The following is a 23,208-nucleotide window of genomic DNA, read 5'->3' as shown; positions in this document are numbered from 1 at the left end:
GAAAATAGAAAACCCATAATAACAAAACAAACAAGCAAAAAAACAACAAAAAAATCATCAGGAGAAAGTGAACAAACAAAAAAACAGAATCAAAAACAAACAAGCAGAAAAATAATTAAAAAGAAAAAAAGAAATATACCAGGATCAGGAATAATAGAATCTCAGTCTTAGTTTAAGTTCTGGCATTACTCCTCCTGTATCCAGTCCTAGTATTGGCATATAAGCAGAAGCTCTGTTGTGCTCTCACCAGGTCATTGGCTTGTGAATAGTGTTTTGTTCTTCTGTCTATCAGTTAAATTGAAATTGTGCAGTGAGGTAGTGTCACCATATCATGAAGGGCAGTCAGAGCTGTTGATTTCCCCAGATGATAGCTGTGTTGTTACCCTTCAGCTGCAGGTGCTTGGTTAGCTCATTCCCCAGTGAGGTGGGGCCGTTCAAATTTGAATGCTGCCTTCAGGTTCAGAAGATCAGCTCTGTAGCCCACTAGTTGCCCTGCTTTGGAGGTGGCTTTTCACTGTGCTTGTTTATTGGGAATTCTGTGCTGGTGGTTTATTTCTTTTTCCCACCCACTTTCTCTGGGACAGGTTCAGTGTTCCATCATTCCTCTCTGCTGTCAGTGTGTAATGATAGTTCGCTGTTTGTTTTTCAGTTTTGTGTGACAGTTTGGCTTTGGGTGCTGCTAACTGTCTCAGGAGATGAGCTCTGTGATCCACTACCTGTCCTGCTTTGGAGAGTGGCTTATCGCTTACCCACTCTCCACCTTCTTGACTTTCCAGTTTTTGTTTACTGATAGTTCATGCTGAGATTAGCTCCCTGCCCTTCCGTCTTTCTCTGGTGCACATTCAGCATTCCCACTCCCTCTGCTATTGTGCTAGATTACATTTTGCTGTTATTCAGGGTTTTTTTTTTTGAGGGGAGGTCAGTCTGCCCAGGGGCTGTTCTGGTTTATCCTGGGGTTGGCTGGGGGAATTTCTTGTGACGTGTGGTGCTCACATGTTTCTTCTGTCAAATGTCTTGCAGTCAGGTTTGGAGTCAGCAGCAGTAGCTGCAGCAGCGGTGGTAGTAGTAACCCCCAAATTTTTGAAGTGTAATGTGTCTTGGGGTCCAGGGGGTCAAAGGTTTGATTCTGGTTGGTGCTTTATTTCCACTTGATGTAGGAGGAGAAGAGAAGGAAAGAAAAAAGAAAAGGAGGGTTTCCCAAGGGCTGGACCCCCCTTGCTGGCTATGCAGTGGGTTGCAGGTATAGGTGCATCTAAAGGCTGTTTTGTGGGTCAGTCTTTGAATTTTTTCCTGCACCTAGTGTGATGGTGGTTATTATTTTGACTAGAGGCAGTCAGAGTCACCCAAGTGTGGCTTCAACTTCTCAGGGAGGTTTTGGAGTCACAGAGATTAGGCTTTCTGCTTCCATATCCTAGTTGCCATTTGGATCCTCCAGATTTCTTAATATAAAAAAATTCCTTATGGAAATATATTGATACAAAACTCCTATTTCTGTATCTTTTTCTTTTAATTTAATTTTATTGTTTTTACATTTACTTACATGTGTATACATTATTTGGGCCACCTCCTCCCCACCTCTGCTTCCAGGAAAAACTTGTTCAGCCCTTTTGTTCTGCAATTTTGTTGAAGAGAAAACATAAGCTATAATAAGAAAAACAGTGTTTTTTGCTCATTTGGGATTCATATAGCTATACAGAGAGATTCCTAGTGTTGTTTCCATGCATATATGTATTACAACACATATAGATAATCTCTTTTCTATAAAATTCAGAGGAACAGTGGAGAAGGATGCATGTGTTCAAACTCCTTGTCACCAGTGTCCATGATGCCCATTCACCTCTCTGTGCCTCTGAGATGCAGTTCTTTGGACATGCCGACAATTGCATCTGTATGAATGAAACAGGAATGAATGAATGCTTATCTATTCACATATTCTGTCTGTTCCTTTAAATAAGTTATAGAGTAAGGTGAACATTTTCCATAGCATACTGACAACATAGTACATAAACTTCAAACCCTCCTCCCCAGTTTCCATACTAATTTACTTCAACCTGTATTCTTCCTACTTTGGCCTCTTTAATAATATTTCTTCCTTGGAAGAAAAATATACAGGTGTATGTTGGGTGATCTAGTTCCTAGGAAATAATACACGATGGCCTTGAAATTAACTGAAAAGACTAAATCTAAGCTTTGTTCCTTTCTACCTGGGCCACTGGTTTAAATGACTCAGTCACCCTATGCAGAGCTTTTATTATCTGTGAACACAGATGACATCCACTTCAAAGTGCTGCATATCAAGATATGTAGAAAAGGCTCTATATGCTATGCTTGGCTCATCAGAAGAGCTCTTATTATTATTTTTATCATATTATAATTAATTAATTAATAGACATAAAATTGTTTTAGGTATGGAAACAGGCAAAAAACTACTTTTTCTTGAATTACATAAACAACATGTCAGAAATTTTTTAAAGAATCACTGCAAATTTTATAAAATTTCACACAACCTTTAGAGATAAAAATTCGTGCATGTGTATGAATTTTTTCCTGTATTTATTTTCAAGTTTACCTTCTTAAAGGACCCTAAAAAAAGTTTTAAATAAGATAGTAACTAAGTAACTAGGAAATATACTTTTGCACTTTACATATCAAAATGGCTAATTCTAAGGTAGATAAAAAGACATATAATGTATCATTTTCAATGACAACTATGCAAAATAAAACTATAAAATTTAAGGTACAACTCAATTTTCATCACATCACATCTAAGATGTGCGAAAAACTGTGCTGTTGAATGAATGAGGTGGAAACCTTATCCTTCATTACCTTGCACTAATTGCTTCATTTTCTAACCTGAAAGAGAAAAGACAGTTATTATCATGGTTCTTCACCCACAACAATATTTTTAATCGTCAAGGAAATAAAGTCTGAGATGCCTTCCAAAACTCAGGAGCATCTTTTCTTTTCCTTGCAAATAAAGAAACCCTTTGTCTTTTTTTTTTAATTAAAACAAAAAAGTATTTAGGTGTAGACCATGGGTAATTTCATATGTAATAATTTTTCAACACATGAGCATTCTTTTTTCTCTGCTTTGCAATATGTGTTCTTGTAATAAGGGAGAGGTGGATTAGGCTAAACTAACTGCAGCATGAGTAATAAAGACAATTACAAAGGAAACCAGTTACCATTTTTTTTTGTAATCTAAAGTGGAATTGAAGAATCGTGTTTTCTACTTTTCAATTAAATTAATTTTGACAGAAAATAAACTATTTTTAATTTTTCTGAAGAAAGATTCACAGTGTTTCCTCTTGATTTTCCCCATTTTCTCTCAGAGGAGTCATTCATTTCCAATAATATACCAAGAAGCACTCTAGAAACAAACCATGCTGCTCTGCTTGCTCTACCAGGTCTGCTGCACTAGTCTTGTTTCTTCTCCTTTGGAGCAGCAATGAAAAAACCCTGAGCAAAAAAGTGTGTTTCCAGGGACATGGGAGGTGAAAAACCATTTGCCTTAAGCCACAAAATTCAAGAATTTCTTAGACAAACTTATTCCTATTTAAACCACCAAATGACCCAGTATATCTTCACAGTAAAGTCACAGCATGGTAAACATATTCTGATGCTCATCTTGAATTATGTGCTTGGTAAATTTTTAAACTTTGAGTACATGGTTGATATAAGAAACATTGAGTTGGAATTATTATGTATGCATGTAAATGGAAAATTGAAACTATTCCAAGAATGGGGGAGGAGGGATAAAGGAGAATGATGGAGGGGGTGAATTCCACTACGATATATCCTAAGAACTCTTGTAAATGTCACAATGTACCCCCCCAGTAAAACAATAAAAACAAAAGAAAATAAAAGTATGTCTAGGAGGATTTTAGATTATTTTTTAGCAATTCATATATACATTTTAAGTTTTCTAATCAAGTTACTCTCATTCTTATACTTAGCTGAGATGGGTACAGAGAAAAAAAAATGAGAGAGATTTAATGCAGAAACATAGTCGATAAACTTAGACATGTACATTGATTAAAATAAGACTTCCTCAATATACTCAAATTTTTTGTTTTATTTCCATATGCTCTATTTCATGCAGTAGTTGAAGTATTTGTAAATATTAAGAGAATAATACATTGTTTAAATAAAACATGCATTCAAAATATACGGAGATTTTTGTAGTGAAGAAATGCATTTTACAAAGTCTAAAAATTAAAGTTTGACTTCTTTATGGACTTGCCTTCTGTAAGGAAAACCTAATCACTTATAAGATTAATAATCTCCTAATCACTTATAAGATTAATAATCTGTGAGAAACAATAAACAAGTTACTCAGCAAAAGTGAAAATTATCTTGGCACAGAGTTCTGAGCAGCACTTCTCTTGCATATTCATAAAAGGCAAACAGAGTCATCCTATAGAAAATAGCCTCAGCATCCTTCCTATAATTCAAATAAATAATTCCATGCAGCTGTTGTTATAGTATCTGTCAGTGCAATTCAAGAGACTGATCTCAAATCAAATGCAGTAAAAGCAATAGAGTTAAAATAATGAGTTTCAAATTTGTACTTGCTGATTGTCTAAGATTCTTTAGGCAAAGTTTTGAATTTTTTAAAACATTGAATTACTTTTTATGCATTTGTCTTAAACATTGTTTCTTCCAAGTAGGCAAAAAGTTTTATTCTCTAGTAAACACCTGGTTTGTAGGCATTCTATGTTGTTGCTCAAAGCAGATTCACAAACTAAATTTGAACTTTTGTTCTAATGGAAATGATGTGACCAAACCAATGCTCCTCATATTCTAAATGGATGGGTGGATGAAAGTAGTGGCCAAAAGACCAAGATAATTTCTTTTCTGAAAATGTTACAAAAAGATTCAAGTCTGTGGGGTACAAAAATAAGATGAGACTTAAATAAAATAAAGTGAATTCTAGAAGAGTTGAGTAAAATATAAGAAATGTTTTTAAAATGCATATGTAAGCTTTCAAGAAGAAGAGTTCCAGAGACCCTGAATTAAAAGACACCCTTAAGGAGAGTGCAATCAACTGTGCTGCAGTAACCTAGAGGAAGGCATCTTTGTAAGGATCAGAGACTTTAGCTTAAATCCCCTGTGGGGTGAGGAGGGGAGGTCCTGAACCCAAGACTGCTGAAGAGGTGATATTGGTACTAGTATATAAACCTGAGACACTGGGATTTTTCCAACATTGGTGAGGTAGCCTGCTAAAATTGTCTCAATTACCAGGTTTCTCTTACTTCAAACTGTATACACACCACTACCCCATTCTCTAATTCAACAATACAAAAAGCAACAAGAAAGTTGAAAAAAATCATTTATCAAATGACATTGAAGGCAACTACACCACTAACATGCAGATTATTTTTTTCTTGCTTCCTTCCTACAAATATATGGATTCCCCCATTTCTTTCAATAGTGTTTTCATGCTTAAATGGCACTAAGCTTAAAAAGTAAGCACAATATTTTCAACCTAAACACAAATGTGTTAAAGTCATAAAGTACTATGGTTTCTTCATTCTTTTTACCTTTGGTCGGAAGTGCTCAGTAGTGTGTGTGTGTGTGTGTGTGTGTGTGTTTGTGTATGTGGGGTGTGTGTGTGTGTAAAAGATATGTCAAAGATGGTATTTTATGACTTCAGACTTTATGTTTTTGAAGTTTTGAAACTTTTGCTGTTTTTGTTGTTGTTTTCTTTGTCTGGTTGGTTGTTTTGTTGAGACAGAGTTTTGTTATGTAACCTCAAACTCAGGATGCTCTTGCTTATGCCTTCCCAGTGTTCGGATGACAGGTATAGGCCACCAAGTCTATTGAAAATTTGTTATTTTCAAGTATGAAATAAGTTTAAAACAGTTCTTTTTGAAGGAAAGGTAAAATGCTAAATAGGAAACACATGGAAGTAGAAGTTCTGTACATTTATTTAATTTATTCAGAACAATTCCCACTACTATGTAATTAGAGGTCACTCCTGACAACATTCCTTTGCTGTAACGGTATATGATAGAGAAAATTTTAATGTGTAATGGTAAGTGTCCTTCTGACCACTTTTCTGTTCCTATGTTTTTCTAAAGGTAGCTAATTTTTCTGAATATAGAATCTAGAGAGATATAACTTAACTGAAATTTTCTATGGTTATAGCTTTTTATTTGCCAGAATATATATCTAAATTTAAAAACAAAGAATCTAGTAACATAAGAGTTATTCTTCTATGGGGAAAATGCAAAATTAAAATCCATAGAGTACTGTTGGGACTTTTTAAAAAGAAATTGTAGAACAAATGCAAAGGAGACTGAATTTAGTGAGTTCAACCATATTATTACCACTAAAATTTAAGAAATTTAATCTGTATTTTAATTACTTTAGAGAACCATTCAAACCTCTTATTTTAAAAAAATTATAAGCAATGATAATCAAACCCACAATCTTTTTCTTTTTTTCTTTCTTTCTTTGGTAGGACTAAGATTTCAATTCAGGGCCTTGTGATCACTAGCCAAGCATTCTATCACTTGGGTCATTACTCAGGTCCTTTTTGCTTTTAGTTATTTTTTAAGATACAGTCTTGTGCTTTTTTTCTCCTGTCTAGCCTTGGACCATGAACCTACTGCCTCTGCCTCCCAAGTAGTTTGGATGACAGGCATGTACCACCATACCAGGCTTGTAATTAGATGTCACTAACTTTTTCTTTACCCTGGTTCGCCTTGAATAGCAATCTCCCTGTCTCCAACTCCCAAGTATCTGGAATTAGAAGTGTCAGCCACCACACCCAGCACCACAATATTTTGTATTAATGATTTATAAGTGACCTCTTGATTGTCGTTGAGAATTCCTATTTGAAAAAGAAAAAATGTGTAACTCCTTGAACACAAAGCTAATATCTAAGCAACTTTCAGGTGTGAAGAATGTCTCGTTGACTACTGAGTGGGAAGAGTCAAAAATTTCAACTTAGAAGCAAGAAAAATAAACCAAGTTGGTGAGATCTAGATTTATTCTTAGGCTTGCAAAAGATTCTTCTAACATTTAATAACATTAAAAATTCCATAAATTTAACTAAACGCAATCCATAGCATTATTTATTTCTATATTATGAACAATTTTTAAATGAGATTTGCAAATGTACAAGTGACCATTCTTAACTGTGGATGAGCTTTATACCATACATTTTAGCAAAACCTTAATTACCACATGAGCAAAGAGTAAAGCCACAATCACACCAATCATGCATGTCAATAGCTAATAAACACAAAAAACTCTCAATCCCAGCAGCAGTCACTAGGAAAATACTTTTTGACTTTTATTGTTTTTGTATCTCAAGTTGAACCAAATAAATACAACAAAACTAACTGGTTATAAAAAATAATTCTTTCAAGAGTTCAGTGGGATGAGCCCTCATATGTTATTGGTACTTTCAGTCAAATATTTTTGCAAGCATACTCTGTTCATAAATGAACTTCACAATATGAATTTGTAATCATTTATTTCAGAAGTAGTTTCCTTAAAGGGTAACAGATAGATATAAGTAGAGACATGTGACTATGACTATGTATAGGTGGATAAAAGAATGTACTTGCATCATTAGGAACAAAATTATAAGGTATATTTATTGTCATGCTTTGGGTGCTACTTCAAGCTCTGAGCTGGTAAGAGTTAGCACTGTACACTTTTGTTCTGTGAGTAGTAGAACCACCATAAATGTTACTGCCCATAGTACTCTATATTTATCTCTCCTGAGTTGACTGTTACCTAAAATTTGTGACATTTAATTCATTATAGACTTTCACCTGATATTTACTTCCTTTTCTCTCATATTGACTCATAAAACAGAAATAGGTAGCGCAAATAAACAAACAGCATGTGTAAATCTATAAATTTTCATGTTAGTTAAGTTAGATAAAAAGTGATGTTTTCCCATAAATGGAGGATGGTGCAGAAGATAAATATTACCAAGCAATAAGGGTTGGTGAACATTCTTTGACATTTTGAAGCATATTAAATTTAACATAAACAATTACATGAATGAAAATAAGGAGACTGTAATTTGCAGAATGGAAGATATGCTGCCAACATAGGTCACCAAGATGGGGTATTTATGGGATCTATACTGCAAGAATTCATACAGTGTCTATTTGGAAAAAAATCCACATTGAACTACACAGTTCTGAGCTACATTCCTGCATCAAATACATTTTAGTCATTAAAAATATTTTTTCACAATATTTCAAAACATTTGTGTTCATTCATATAATTCTACCCTAAGAAGATAATAATAATATATATGAAATAATGCTCATCAAAACATTATTCATAATAGCACTTACTCATTTATAAAATTGATATTTATCAATGTATGTAGAGTTGAATAAAATAATAATGTACATATGATCAAATGTTACAGCCTATCACATGGCATCTGGGGAAAAAATAGCTAACATGAAGCAATATACACAATGTGTATTGGGTAAAAAAAGCAGGATATAGACAGTCTATCCTGTCTATTTCAATTTTTATGTGTTTTCAAAATTGCATTTTCTTTGATAACAGTAAAATCATAAAACTGTCAAGAAATAATTGAAGAGTCGCAATGTATCCCAGGCACAACAATAGTAAAAATGTACTAATTGATTAATGATGAAATTATTAGTAACTTTTATATTATTTAATTTACTCTGAAATTCTATATATTGTCATGATTATCTATTATCCATTGAGAGTAGAACATCAAAACCATTAGAAATGTTTGGTCAATGATTAAAGTGGTGAATTCAATAGCAAATTTAGTTAATCTGAAGTTCAGCATAATAATATTCTAAAATTCAAGTCATGTTTTAACAAAATGGTTGTTCACTACTCAAACTTCATGTTCTTTGTTTACTACATTTGACTGAAAATTTAATTGTAGATAAAATTTGAGTTTTGCAAAGCTGAATTATTCAATGTATAGATAATCACAAGCAAAACAGCATAAAGTTAATCTTAATGGTAATGTCAGCATATCTGGATAATCTTTGAGAGATTCTCTTAAAAGGAATAGACCTTGTACAATGCACAGGCTTTTAAATGACTATTAACTTTTGGTATTTCATAGTACTCAATTCAACATAATAGAACTAGCCCTACCTTACAGTACACAGATTATTTAAAAAGTTGAAGTTATTTGTGGGCAAGTTTTCTTCCTTTGTCTTTCAGTCATATTGTGCACATAACTGACCCTTTCACCTAAGAAAGCCTGTGACTGATACCCAAAACTCTCATAAGAGTAATGATATTCCATCAGTGTGCTTCCTGTTTTCCTATAAATTTAACAGTTATTTCACTTCTTCATGAAATAGAAAATTAAACAAATGATGGTAGCAATGAACAAGATGTGATAGAAATGATGACTATATAGTTACTAAAAGCTTTTATTATTAAAAACTTAAAACATTTTAAAATGTAATATTTTAAAATAGGATGTTATGCATAGTGATTTTCTCTTAATTTCATGTGCAGGTAGGAAAAACTATATTATATTTCCCATCCCACTTGACTAATATTGAGCCATCAATGCTTTACTTTACCTTTTTCCTTTTCCTCAAATAAGTATCATTCTTAACCAACTTTGTTTTACTATAAGAAATCTTAATGAAGCTTAGTTTTTTACCAATTAATTTGTTTCCTCTTACTGTGTAGTAAACCTTCTTCCCCTCTCCCTCACCTTTTCCTACCTCCTATCATTTTCCCCTAGGACAGAAAATAACATCTGGGTGATTTTATGTCATTTCACATGGCAGAGCCTGTTCCTTAAATTACTCTAAGCAACAATAGTAATAACAACAATAAAAACCCCAAATAATTGCAAATTATATACAAGCTGTAATAAATGCAATTAAACACAATTCACAATGACCATTAGGTCACTTTCTTTTCAATAAGTAACATTAAGGCCAGAGGGATGACTGGAATTCATTTAACATAATCAAGGAAGGCCAACATAGATCATGCTTAGAAAATGCACTTGAGCAGAGCCTCAATTGAGGTTATACAGGGCAAAGGCCCTTATCCTAAATACTTTCACAGAGCAGAGAGAACTCAAATTGCTTTCCCTGAGAATTTGGCAAAGACTAAGGCTCTTGCTGTGTATTTTCCATTATTCTGGAATAATTCATTAGCAAACATTATAACTTGGCAATATCATAGATATGAATTAGAATAAAATTAATTTTTTTATTTTCTCCTTTTTCTTAAATAATTACATTTAGTCAGTAACTCCTATAAAGTGGAACTATCACATTTTTTAAAAAAGTGTGTTATTCAATAAATTTAATGAGATTTAGGCAGAAGTAAATTAACAAAATGCTTTCCAAAGCAGTCATATAAGAAAGCATGAGGACTTTTCCCTGCAAATAGTAACTAATATTTATATTTCTTATACTTTAGTCATGATTCAAAGTTTGTTAAATGTGCTAATTTATTTACTCTTTTCAAAGAAGTCAGTAATATTTTCACCTTTGTTTTATGGACTAAAAAATATGAGAACCAAGAAATTAAGCAATCCAAGCTCACACAGCTAGCATGTAGCAGACATGGGTTTCAAACCTAGATGTTCTGGCTCTAAAGTCCATGATTTTAACAATGTCGTTCATCTGCCTAAGCATTAAGGTGCAATGTGTGTTTTTAGAAGAGGAATGATATTATCTACATTGCTTATAGTAAGAGTGGCCATAGTGCAGGAAAAATCAGAGAAAAAAACAAAAACAACAGAAAGTCCAGAATAGAGTTTCCCTACCAACATATCTTTATATGATAAATGCAATCACAGAAGTTATTAAGAATGAATACATGAGGTAATTGGATTATTTTCACCAAGTAACAATAGCTAATAATATCAACATAGTGTGTAATTTACATGTCTCAGGCACTAAGTTCTTTATATGATCACTAGTCTCACAAGCACCCAATAATCTGAAAACTGCTATTACTTATCCAGGATAGCAGAGGAAGATCCAGGGATACACAAAATTTGGTGTCCATCCCTACTAATTGTCTTACACCATTCAAACATTCCATTTTAAAGGGCACTTTTAAAAATATGTATTTTTCAATGTAAAATGTGATGGAGAACAGTGAAAAAGGAGGGAAGAAGACATCATGGTGCTGAGAATAGTAGGTAGTATCAAAATTCTCTTTAATGCCCCCATCTGTATCAGTTACCTAAAGCTGCCATAACAAAATAACCATAGATTGGATCACTTATGACAGAATGTTATATAATTATTCTGAAGGCTAGTAGTCCCAGATCACAATCCTGGATGATTTGGTTCCTGGTGAGAATTCTCCTCCTGGCTTATAGACACCCATCTTATTGTTGTGTCCATACATGGCATTTTTTTCCTATGTGCATTGATAGAGAGAGAATGCTTTGTGTCTTTTCTTCAGCTTTGAAAATACCAGGCATATGACATAGGTGATTAGGACCCTGCCCTTGTGATATCTTACTAACCTAATTATATGCCTAAAAAACAAATCTCCAAATACAGTCATATTTTATATTAGGATATAAATATGAGTTTAGGAGTAGAGAGTACAGCTCAGTCCATATCTCTAACCAGTTATTAATAATTTGGAGATAATGAGATTGGATATGTTGAGCTCTGTGAAAATGTATAACAAAACCTATAAGTTTCTCTGGAGAATCAGATATTTCTATAGGGAATGTTTAAGGACATACTATGTAGAAGCTCACTGAATAACATAATAGGTAGTTCTTTGCAGATTCACTTAAATGTTCCTCATGGAAACTTCCCATCAGGAAATTATCATTTTAGGAAGCTAAGCAATTTTAATTGATATTTGGTAGGATTTATAATTTCTATACCAGTTCTTGATATATGAGAAATATGTTTTTTACTCATAATATTGTGAATAAAATTACCAATACCATAATTTGAATACTCAAATAGGGTCTTAAAAATGCAGGACTAGTATAAACAAGTTTCATTACATGCATTTATGGGTGAATGATTATATTACATTATAAAAAACAGAAGAAACTAAGAAAATTAATTCAGAATATTATTCTAGACAATTTGCTGCATTTTTAATTTCCTTTTACTCTTTGAAACTTATACCATGCCTCTGAAAACTGAAATCATAATAATAATATAAATATGATATCATTTATCACTAAGATTTTAAGAACATAAATTGATATCATTTTTACAATACAGATATTGTTATTTCCAGAAAGACAGCTAACTCTTCTATATTAATTCAAGAAAACCTAACACATGCTGTGAGCCAAACACTGCCTGAGACAGCACTCTCAGTGATTTAGTAAATGTTAACCACCTATTAAATGCTAATCACATGCAGCCACATGTGTATTCTCTCCTGTACGGACTTGACTTTTGTTAAATAAAGGGATGTTTTTTCCTTGATATTTGCATCCTAACAAAAGCGTTCATTAAAAATCAATCACTAGCATATGTAAAGTATATAGTTTGGGCAAGATATACATAGCATCTCAATTCAGTTTGATTAATAAAAATTCCAAAAAGTTAGATTGTATTATTGTTCCCTATTTATAAATATATAACTATGTCTTGAAGAAATTAAGTAACTTGAAAGCTTCATAAGGAAGAGTTTGAATAAGGGCATTTTACTTACTGATCCAGGGTCTTTACTATGTATTATAAGCCTAAAGTTTAAAAATTTTTTAATGAGGTAAGTCACATTCATACTTACTGTATTTGAGCTGTTATTTTCATTTTGGCTATATCTCTTAGTTGGAATAAAACCTTTTTTTTCAACTGTTATCAACAGAAAATTGTGAAAAAAATCAAGATTTTTTCCTTGTACAGATAACCACTATCATAATTATATATGTAAACATATCAATTTTATAGGATTTGGGAACAAATTTAAGTTGCTAGAGGAACAATTTAATACATTGTGACTTAAAATTTCATTTGGTTATACACTTGTTTCATTGGACTTTATTCAACCATTATTAACAGGGTAAATATTGAGTGACTAAGACCTACTTAATTTATATACAGATTTCAATGCATTGCCATAATAACTTCCTACATTAATGCTCAGTAATGGAGGAGATGATGATGGTGATGGTGGTGGTGATTATTATGACTGTGATGATGATGATAATGATTGTGTAAATGTCCACTTGGGAACTAGCCAGTAATGGACAGATGGTCTGATGAACCTCGGAACATGAGGAAAAGAACTGTCTGGGATCTGTTGGTTCAGTAAGAAGGTTCCGATCAGTCACCTAGGTTTTCTTCAATAGCTTCAATGAAAAGACTTTTGTCTGACTAATTTAAACTATGCAACTAATAATTGAATAAAAGATATAATCAAATGTTACCATTTTTTCTCTCTAGGAACCATTCTAAGTATTTATGCCAATCTCATCATTGTAAACAAGTCAGAAAACTATAACCCAAATGACAGAAGTAAAGGTACAAGAAATCATTCTACTGTTGAACCACTGTCACAAGGCAAAAGTTTTCACTATACGTGGAAATTGGTCTGAATATAATCTAAAACTTTATTTTTAAATATTTTTATGAATTAAAATTCTATCATGGTCATGTTTGTGACTGCCTTAAAAAGAGGACAGAAAGTAAAAATGGATATGGTTCACTTGAACTAAAAATGGAATGTTCTCACAGATTTAATTATGTCTTAGGAATTTGTTTATTCTTCCAAGTGTTAGTTAATAAATCAAAATGAGTAATGTTTATCATTTTGCTCTTTGTAAGCAATTGAAAATAATGCTGATCCTAAAGTGTTGGCAGTAAAATTGGAGGGAAGTTATTAGGTTTGAGATAATATGTGAATATCTTAAACCTATTATGTGAAGATACAGTTCAAATATTTCTATGTATTAAACCCATTTTAAAGCTAAATTTAGAAAGAATTCTTATCACATGGCAATATTTGGTAAAGTCCAAAAGTCAATCATGAAGCATAAAAATACAGTCCTACCAATGACTCAAGAATAAACACTATCCAAGTTATCAAGAGTAGAAAGATGTCAAGGTAAAATATCAAAGAATGTTAGGTTTAAAGGAAACTTGTAGATTACTTAGTTGGTTGTCAGGAAATAGAAGCCAACAGAATTTGAATGATTTGGCCAAGCATTACACTGTCAAGCATAGAAAAGAAAAGCAGAAAAGAGTCAGTTCTTCTAAATCCTACTCAATGTTACTTCAATAATATACTTTTAGCTCTGTTAGTTATATGATTTGGTTGTTCATCACTGTCCTGGGAGACACAAGCAACCTCATTCTGTACCAGGAGTACCTTTCACAGTTCTTATGACCAAATGAATGCCCACAGAAATTTAGTTTTATGAATACCTGGATTCCAATGATGTATGAAGAAAAAAAACACAGAGAAAATTAAGGGGCTTTCAAAAAATTGTGTGTCTGTGTAGTTTCTAATAGATAACAAGAAATTGGTTAGGAATAAAATAAAATCTGTCTATATATAACATCTTATTTATTCCTTTAATTGCTTCTTTTATTAAATGCATATATGCATTATATGTAAAATTAAATATATGACAATAATATCACAAGCTTACTTGTAGAGAAATTGAATTATACTACTATTAATATTTCCTTTTAGCATAGATTATTGATACATAATTCATGTCATGTGGTTGACATATTTAACATTTACAATTTGATATCTTTTGCTATAGAATTCTGCAACAATCATCAAAATGAGTTTTATAATGTTTTATCACCACCAAAAGAATCCACATACTAATTACTGTTCACTCTCTATTTCTCCTTCCCTCCTAATCTCTAGATAAGCAATCTACTTTCTGTCTCTATTTTTCCTTTGTCCAACATTTAATGTAAATGGAAATACACATCTGATATTTTGTAATGAGTTTCTGTAACTTATTATAATGTTTTCAAATTCCATCCATGTCCTGCCAGGTACTGGTACTACATTAGTTTTTATTGTCAAATTATATGGCTCTATCACACAATTCCACTTATTTTGTATGGATATACCATATTTATTTATACACTCATCAATTGATAAGCATGTAGATTGTTTTGGTTTTTAGCTCTGATGAATAATACTGCTATGAACATTTGTGCACAAGTATTACATATCCATGATTCTCTTGAATATATACATATGATTAGAATTAGTTGGTTATGTGAAAACTTTTTAACCTTTGGAGGAACTGCTTGATGGTTTCCCAAAGGGGGAGCACCATTTTACATTCTCACTGCCAGAGTATGAGGGCTTCAATTTCTGCTCTTCATTCTCTTGATTATAGCTGGGAAGTTGTGTAATATTGTGGTTTAATTATGTATTTGATTTCTTTTTTTAATGTTTTATTAGGGTATAATAGTTTCACAGGTGGATTCATTATATTTCCATTTATGCATACAAACTATTTTGATTTGGTTCATTCCCTCCATTATTCTCCCTCTCCCACCTCCCCTTCTTAAAATGACTTCAACAGGTTTCAATGTTCCATATTTATACATGTGTAGAAAACACAGCAACCATATTCACCCTCCTTTACCCTTTTCATTTACTCTCCCCCTTGCAGTAGTGCCGGCCACTTACATTCTGTCTTTCACTATTTGTCTGCTCAGTGCTCCGTGGGTTTTGTCTTGGTATTTTACATGTAAATATATTTTACTTTAATCAGTCTAACCCCCTCTCCACTCTTCTCTACCCTTTTCCTCATCCCCATATTAGCTAATGATGTTGATGACCATCTCTCATACTGGTAATACAATTTGCTCCCAAATTAATTGAAATCCACTTTTTTGGTTCTTATTTGGTATGACCAAAATAGTAGTTATACTATTTTAGTTTTATATTCTGTGTCTTTCTTGACTGTGAATGCAGTAGTCAATATAGTTTAGAAGGGTAATACTGAGGGACAATGCATAAAGCAGTCCATTAATTGCTTTTGTTCTGAGGCCTTTGTGTTAATAATGATAACACATACCTGAAAATTAGTTCTTTGGGTCTAAAACACAGAAACAGGTGCTGAAAACAACACTAGTCTGGCCATGAATGCCAGGGACCTCTGAAAGGGTCAGTTATTCTGGAAAAATATAACCATTAGTGAGATTTTTTTGTTTGCTCATTTGTATTTTCTTATGTTTTCTTTTGTTTTTGAGATAGAGTACTGTTACGTGGTCCAGGATGACCTCACTAGTTGTTCAGCCAAGGCTGACTTCAAATACATGACCCTTATGCCTCATGCTTCCAAGTGTTTGATTACAAGCATGCACATCCATGTCTGACATAAGTGAGATTTTTGTTATTATTCTCAGTACAAGAATCTAGATTGTGTAGTACAGAAAAGAATAGAAAAGAAATCCAGCCCCTGAGATCAGCGATTCCAAGATACCTTGGCAATAGATTCTGAAGAAGACCATAGGTGTGAAACATTTCCTAGGTCCAGCAGTGTAAGTGCATACCTGAAAGCATAGTGAGTAAGAACACATGGGAAATTATCTGAATTATAAATGGTGCTCCACAGAAACATTCAGAAGCCAGGAAAGGCAGGATTAGGACACTAAATGCAGAGGTAATCATCAATCCTGGTGTATTTATGTAGTCAGGATGGCTATCAGAGAAAATTCAGAGGAGTTCACACATTATCAGTGACAAGTGAGCAAGGATTAGTATATGTTCCAACAAAAAGATAACTTAGGGCTAAGATACAGGAGAAAATAAACAAATGATAAAGATTAGAAAGATGTTTTGTCTCTAATTATCCTTGGTTAAAACATTTCTAATAAAAGTCTGCTGATTAAGAAAGCTACAGCTATGATATGCAAATTCTAGTTATTTGTTAAATAAGTATATCTACTCCTTTCTCCATGCAGCTTTTAATGCAATGTTAAAACATTAAACACAAGTCATACATGAGCCTATCACAATCATTACTTTGAGAATGTGACCAGTCTTCAAAAAAGTTTCCATGTGAAGAAATACACTTGTTAATTATCTTGATTTAATCATTCTGAAATGATAAATTTCAAAGTATCATGTTATACATGATAAAAAGAACATACATTGTAATCTGCTGAATTAATTTTTTAGCGTGTCTAGGAGTCAGTCACAGGCATATTTATGTAACTAACTACTCTGAATTGGAATGTAGACTAAGCAGTAAAATTCATGCAGGACTGCATCTATTTTACTAACTATAATTTCTCTAATGACTTGAATAATATTTAATATTCAAAAGATAAATGAATGTGACTGACAAAATGGCAATTGTATGTTCTTATCTGATAAACTGGAACTTACACATTCACAAAGAACATGAGTTTTAAGCATAAATTCACAGTAATACAGCACAGATATGAAGATACATTCAGCTCCAGGCACTGAAGAACATTTTTCAATCAACCATACAGATTGGTGAATATACCAAACATGTCGTCAGGATTAGAAAATCATTCCTAACATATCATGCCTTCATACTTATTTTTATGTGTCAATTTGCCTGGGCAATGGTATACAGTTTTGGTTTCACCAAAAACTAAAAAATATCTTCCAAAAAGGATAGACGTTGCTGTAAATACTTTGTTAATTTATATTTTACAATCAGTATATTTTGAGGAAACAGGACTATCCCTTAACATTATATGGTCTCATTCAATTGGTTTAAGGCATTAAAACAAAGACTGAGGTTTCCTGACAAAACAGAAATGTGCCTCAAGAATACAATATAGGAACTCTACCTCACTTCCAGTCTGCTGCCCTGAAGAACCCAGACTCAAGACTGAATTAATTCTATTTTTATTTCTACTTACCAGCCTACTTTACAGATTTTGGATTTGCTGATCTCTCTGTCTCTGTCTCTCTGTCTGTCTTTCTCTCTCTCCTACAACTATCAAATTATCTTTACCACTACCATCTAGACCCAAGCCAATCTTTAACCTGGATTATTTACATATATTTTGTTGGCTGTATTTATCTAAACAAACGTAATGCACATCTTTTGCATTTGCAGTTCATGATTTGGTTTCAGTCCCAAAGGTCTGCTTATGTATGGTTAAAAAGTCTTTTTTTTTCTATACACAATAATATTAGTAATAATAAGCACAATGTTTTCCAATCAATAGAGATAATACCAATTAGTCCGTAACATCAATGAGATGTTGTAAAGGTAAATGAAAAAATATTAGAAATTGGTTCTTCAGTCTCTAGGGAGAAATGTTTTTACATAAGTAGAAAGTATTATCACATTATTCAAATATATATAAATGATTTAACACTTCATATCAAATAAAAATCAAGCACTTCCACAGTACTATTACAATAAAGACTGCACTAATAGGAAAAGCTAGCTCCAAGCATGAACATCCTGAATTTTTCATTTGCAATATTAGATGACTTCAATAAAGGAAAATTACTTGATATAGGTATCTGCTACCTGTTTCTTAGGATGAACCTTAAAATAAAATAAGAAAAGAAATAGAAGGAAAATGATAGCTAGACATATTATTTAAAAGAAAGTAGAATTGGGACAAATTACTTAACAATAATTAGTGACTATTGTTTCCCATATACACTGAGGAAAGAATTAAATTCTGCCCTGTTGATGACCTCATATTAATATCAGGACTTTTACCCCAGAAAATGAGTAATAGTCACTCAATAAATCATGTTCTCATCCCCATCTGGACTTATTTATTGTGGATTTTGAGGAAAATTACTAAAATTCTATAAACTTGTATTCATAATGGCAGGCTGCAAATAAATGCATAAACATATACATACACACAAAAACATGATGAATACTTATAATTTACCTGTGTAGAAAAAGCATATTGTGATTTTAAAAAACATATAAAATATTCCAATATCTTCTGACTGTAAGACAAATGAAATTGTAGAGAAACATGCAGGACATCTTTCCTACTGTATCAAAAAATTGAAATGCCAAATTTGTAATAAATGTGGCATTTACAAATTCAAATTTGTAAATTTGAGCCTGGCCCAAAAGACCAAAAATCGTATGTTCTCCCTCATATGTGGACATTAGATCAAGGGCAAACACAACAAGGGGATTGGACTATGAGCACATGATAAAAGCAAGAGCACACAAGGGAGGGGTGAGGATAGGTAAGACACCTAAAAAACTAGCTAGCATTTGTTGCCCTTAATGCAGAGAAACTAAAGCAGATACCTTAAAGCAACTGAGGCCAATAGGAAAAGGGGAACAGGTACTAGAGAAAAGGTTAGATCAAAAAGAATTAACCTAGAAGGTAACACCCATGCACAGGAAATCAATGTGAGTCAATGCTCTGTATAGCTATCCTTATCTCAACCAGCAAAACCCCTTGTTCCTTCCTATTATTGCTTATACTCTCTCTACAACAAAATTAGAGATAAGGGCAAAATAGTTTCTGCTGGGTATTGGGGGGGGGGAGCGGGAGGGGGTGGAGTGGGTGGTAAGGGAGGGGGTGGGGGCAGGGGGGAGAAATGAACCAAGCCTTGTATGCACACATGAATAATAAAAGAAAAATGAAAAAAAAAAAAAAAGAAATCCTAGAACATAAAGTTACATTACATATAATGCTCACATGAGTCATGGTACTTTGAAGGAAAAAACCCTTGCACAAGTATTCACTGTGGATTCTGGTAAAGCAGTACATATGTTTTTATCTTCTAAATGTATGTTATCTTTCACAATAAAAAAATAATAATTAGAAAAAAAAAACCTAAAAAAAAAAAAATTAGAGATAAGGGCAAAATAGTTTCTGCTGGGTATTGAGGGGGGGGGAGTGGGAGGGGGTGGAGTGGGTGGTAAGGGAGGGGGTGGGGGCAGGGGGGAGAAATGAACCAAGCCTTGTATGCACATATGAATAATAAAAGAAAAATGAAAATAAAAAAAAAACAAATTCAAATTTGTAAATTTGAATGTCAATAAAACATTTTCACTATTTGACTACAGTAGGAAAAGGGAGGAGGTAAACTTCAAATACATAGCTAAATATGTGCTTGTAATGTCAGAGGTGACTTAAAAGGTTTTTTGTTCCCAAAGCAGAGGATACTTGTAGTAGAAATAGTCCATCCCTTATAGAATGTATGATGGAAATTATAATGGATAATTCAGTGGTACATGACACAGGAAGTCAACAATTATTTTGGATATATATTATATATGTATTATTTGGTCAATAATAAAGATGGATTATTTTGAAATCAAATGAGTATTAAGTATCTGGTGCTAAAGAAATAATCGTTTGTGAAAGTACAAAGATGAATAAAATACCTAAGACTAAAAGATCATGCAGAATAATCAGTAGGATCTTACTTGCAAATAGAAATCTGAGAGTCAATGCTATGTTGGAAATGGTTCTTTCTTCCCAGAATAGAGTCATTTGAGAGATGGGCCAATTGAAGCCAAGAGAATTAAAAAGGGAAATAACATTTACACCAAACCCATCTTCAATGTTGTCAATATGGATACTAAAATCACCTAAGATTAATAGGCTGTGTGATTCCAGAGAGAGCTGAGAAAGAAAATCTATAAATTCATTAAGAAAACTTGTGATTTCTCAAAGAGGTCTGTAAATTAAAAGCGTTACTAAACTTGTATGCTAAAAGCAGATAGACACATAGAAAGAGACAAAATTGAGATATGTTGATTTTGTAGCAGAGTACATTAAGAAAAGTTTTAGCTCCAGCCTTCACAAACTAAAACAAATTTTCACAATATAAAGGTAAGGATGTAACAAGATTTATGAAGCCCCAAACAAGATTTTAATTGCATAGAAGCTTTATTACCCAAGTTAATCTAAGCCATTTTTAGAATGTTGAATTTAACACTGACTCTGCAATGTTGATAGTAATTATTCATTTCCATAATATTTCATTACATGATATTATAAAGAACTCAATCTAAAATATACAACGTTTGAGGTGATTTATTGACTTTTACATTTGGAATTGTATCCTAATGAACAAATGCACCTAAAATTACCAAATAATAGCAAGTATGTATTTCAGGAAATGATTTAGCTCTCTTTTTTTGTTAAGACATACCAAAATATCATTGGTATATCTCTAATTTTCTTTAGCAAAACTATTAGAATGTTCTGGCTAAATGTGACATAGAAAAATGACAAATTTTATGCCCATAATTAGAGAAATAAACTAAGTTTCAAATATATTTATTCAGTTTTCATGGATTTTTACTTCAGAGCCAGGTTTAAATGATATATCCATGAAATTTCATTACAGTATGATCACTTCTTTAGTTTTAAAAATTACTGTCATTTTCATAAAGCCATGGAAAATCTACTTCACTTCAAAAATAGCCTGTATGCTGTCTGGGTCACAAAGGTGAAAGTGTTTTATTTCTCCAAGTCTCAATTATTCATTCATAAAAACAGAATGACCTTAGTACTTAAACCAGTTAATTTTAAGTAAAGCACTTCACAACACAAAGCATTTGTCACCATACTTGCTACATGCTACATGTTCATTGCTTACTAACTGTAGTTATCATCAGTATCACCAATGCCTCTTAGAAATAGACACATGTATTGAGTGTTGCATAAACATAAGAGAAGTGGTTTTAGAGTACACACAAAAGAGCACTTTTAAAATAACTGTATATAACTGAACAAAATGTGAAATTCAGTAGCATCTTTGCCTTCATAAATGTTTTCCCACAGTTTTTCTAGCAAAGCTTATTTTTATTTCTTTAAATATGTGGTATTAAAAGAAGTACAAGCTCAACCATTTATATTCATGTATTTCATCAAAGGATCTTGAATCTAATGTTGTGACCAAGATAGTGAGATAAAAAGAGTAGTCATTAAGAATTTATCTTAAAGAAGACTTCCTGAACCTATAGTCCATGAAGCTGGGTAATCTGTTCTACCATCAGAACTGCTATGTCTTCCTCAAAATGGAGAAAGACATTTTAACATAGGTCATTTTAACAGAAAAATACTGAAGCAATTCTGTATTTAGTTTTAGATTTTCACTCATTTTAATTTAGCAATAAAACAGCATATAAAGTCATAATTATGAATAAGCCCAGTTTAAAAGAGAGGTTAAGTACACAATTCAGATATTACAATATGTCCAAGCATGGTGGAAAAGGCCCATAATCCCAGATCTTGGGAGGCTGGGGCAGGAAGACTGTGAGTTTCCAGGCTAACATGGGCTATGCAGTAAGACCCTATCTCAGAAAACCAGGGGCTGGGGATGTATCTCACTGGGAGAGCACTTGCCTAGCATGTGAAAGGACCTGGGTTCAATCCCTAGCATCACAAAAAAAATGTAATATATATATATATATGTCTGTGTGTGTATAAATGTGTGTACGCACAATGCATGCATTCATTTCTTTATTCTCATTTTTTATTTTACTATTTCTACCTCTTATCTTTTTATAAATTCTTTTACAAATGTCTTTATTCTTTCATAGAGCTTGTAGAAACTGTGGGAAATTTTTAGAGTCTTTCTTGATATGAAACTAAAGGCAGTTTTGCTATTCTCTATCAGCTGTTTTATATTTTAAAAACTCTGATTTCAAAATGTACCATTTCATCATTGACTAAGATGACTTATAATTTCAAAGTTGTTGGTTCTTTCTTCACTGTGAAATTCCATATATATATATACACCAAAATTTCTGTCACAATTCTTCATAATTTTTTCATGTAGAAAGAGTGTGTGAAAAGAGAATATCCATAAAATTATTTATTTCTTCCCACACTAAACAATAAAATACAATTATGTAGAATTTTTAAATGAAACTCAGTCTGCTTGTCCAATGATAAACCCATGTTAAGTGTTTATCATTAAGTATTTTAAATTATTTGTAGGGCTAATTCATTCAATTTTCTTCATTTTTAAGTAATTGAATTTCCTTTGTGAAAACATAACCTAACTAAACAAAACCAATAAAGATATTCAAACACAAACCTTTTTCAGAAACAGGATGGTTTTAACATACCTACAAAAAACTAATAAAAATGCATCTGAGTTTTTCTTCTTCAAAACTGTTATTATATCAAATTCCTTTACTAACAGTCCTCTCTATTATACCAAAAAAGTCCTACTTTGAGAGCAGGGTGAAAAGCTAATAGTATAACACATTCCGTCAGGGATTCAGACCCTCCTGCTTGTCTGTCCCAAGCATTTATTTAGGATGTGCATTGGGAGTAAATG

General features: G+C 32.5%; 1 long non-coding RNA gene across 1 annotated transcript in view; it reads right to left on the bottom strand.

The window, feature by feature from the left end:
* Positions 1-1,498: 1,498 nt before the first annotated feature.
* Positions 1,499-23,208, bottom strand: part of LOC141420757 (uncharacterized) — a 99,685-nt gene continuing 77,975 nt past the window's right edge. The window contains exons 3-4 of the long non-coding RNA XR_012445326.1: positions 2,827-2,853; positions 1,499-1,886 (exon numbers count right to left, since the gene is read on the bottom strand). This is a non-coding gene — a long non-coding RNA (uncharacterized lncRNA). The remainder of the gene's footprint in view (positions 1,887-2,826; positions 2,854-23,208) is intronic.

The sequence above is a fragment of the Castor canadensis genome, chromosome 1, assembly GCF_047511655.1.
Source record: "Castor canadensis chromosome 1, mCasCan1.hap1v2, whole genome shotgun sequence".
Taxonomy (NCBI): Eukaryota; Metazoa; Chordata; class Mammalia; order Rodentia; family Castoridae; genus Castor; species Castor canadensis.
Note: the sequence above shows the minus strand (reverse complement) of the source record. Positions and strands in the feature narration are given on the sequence as shown.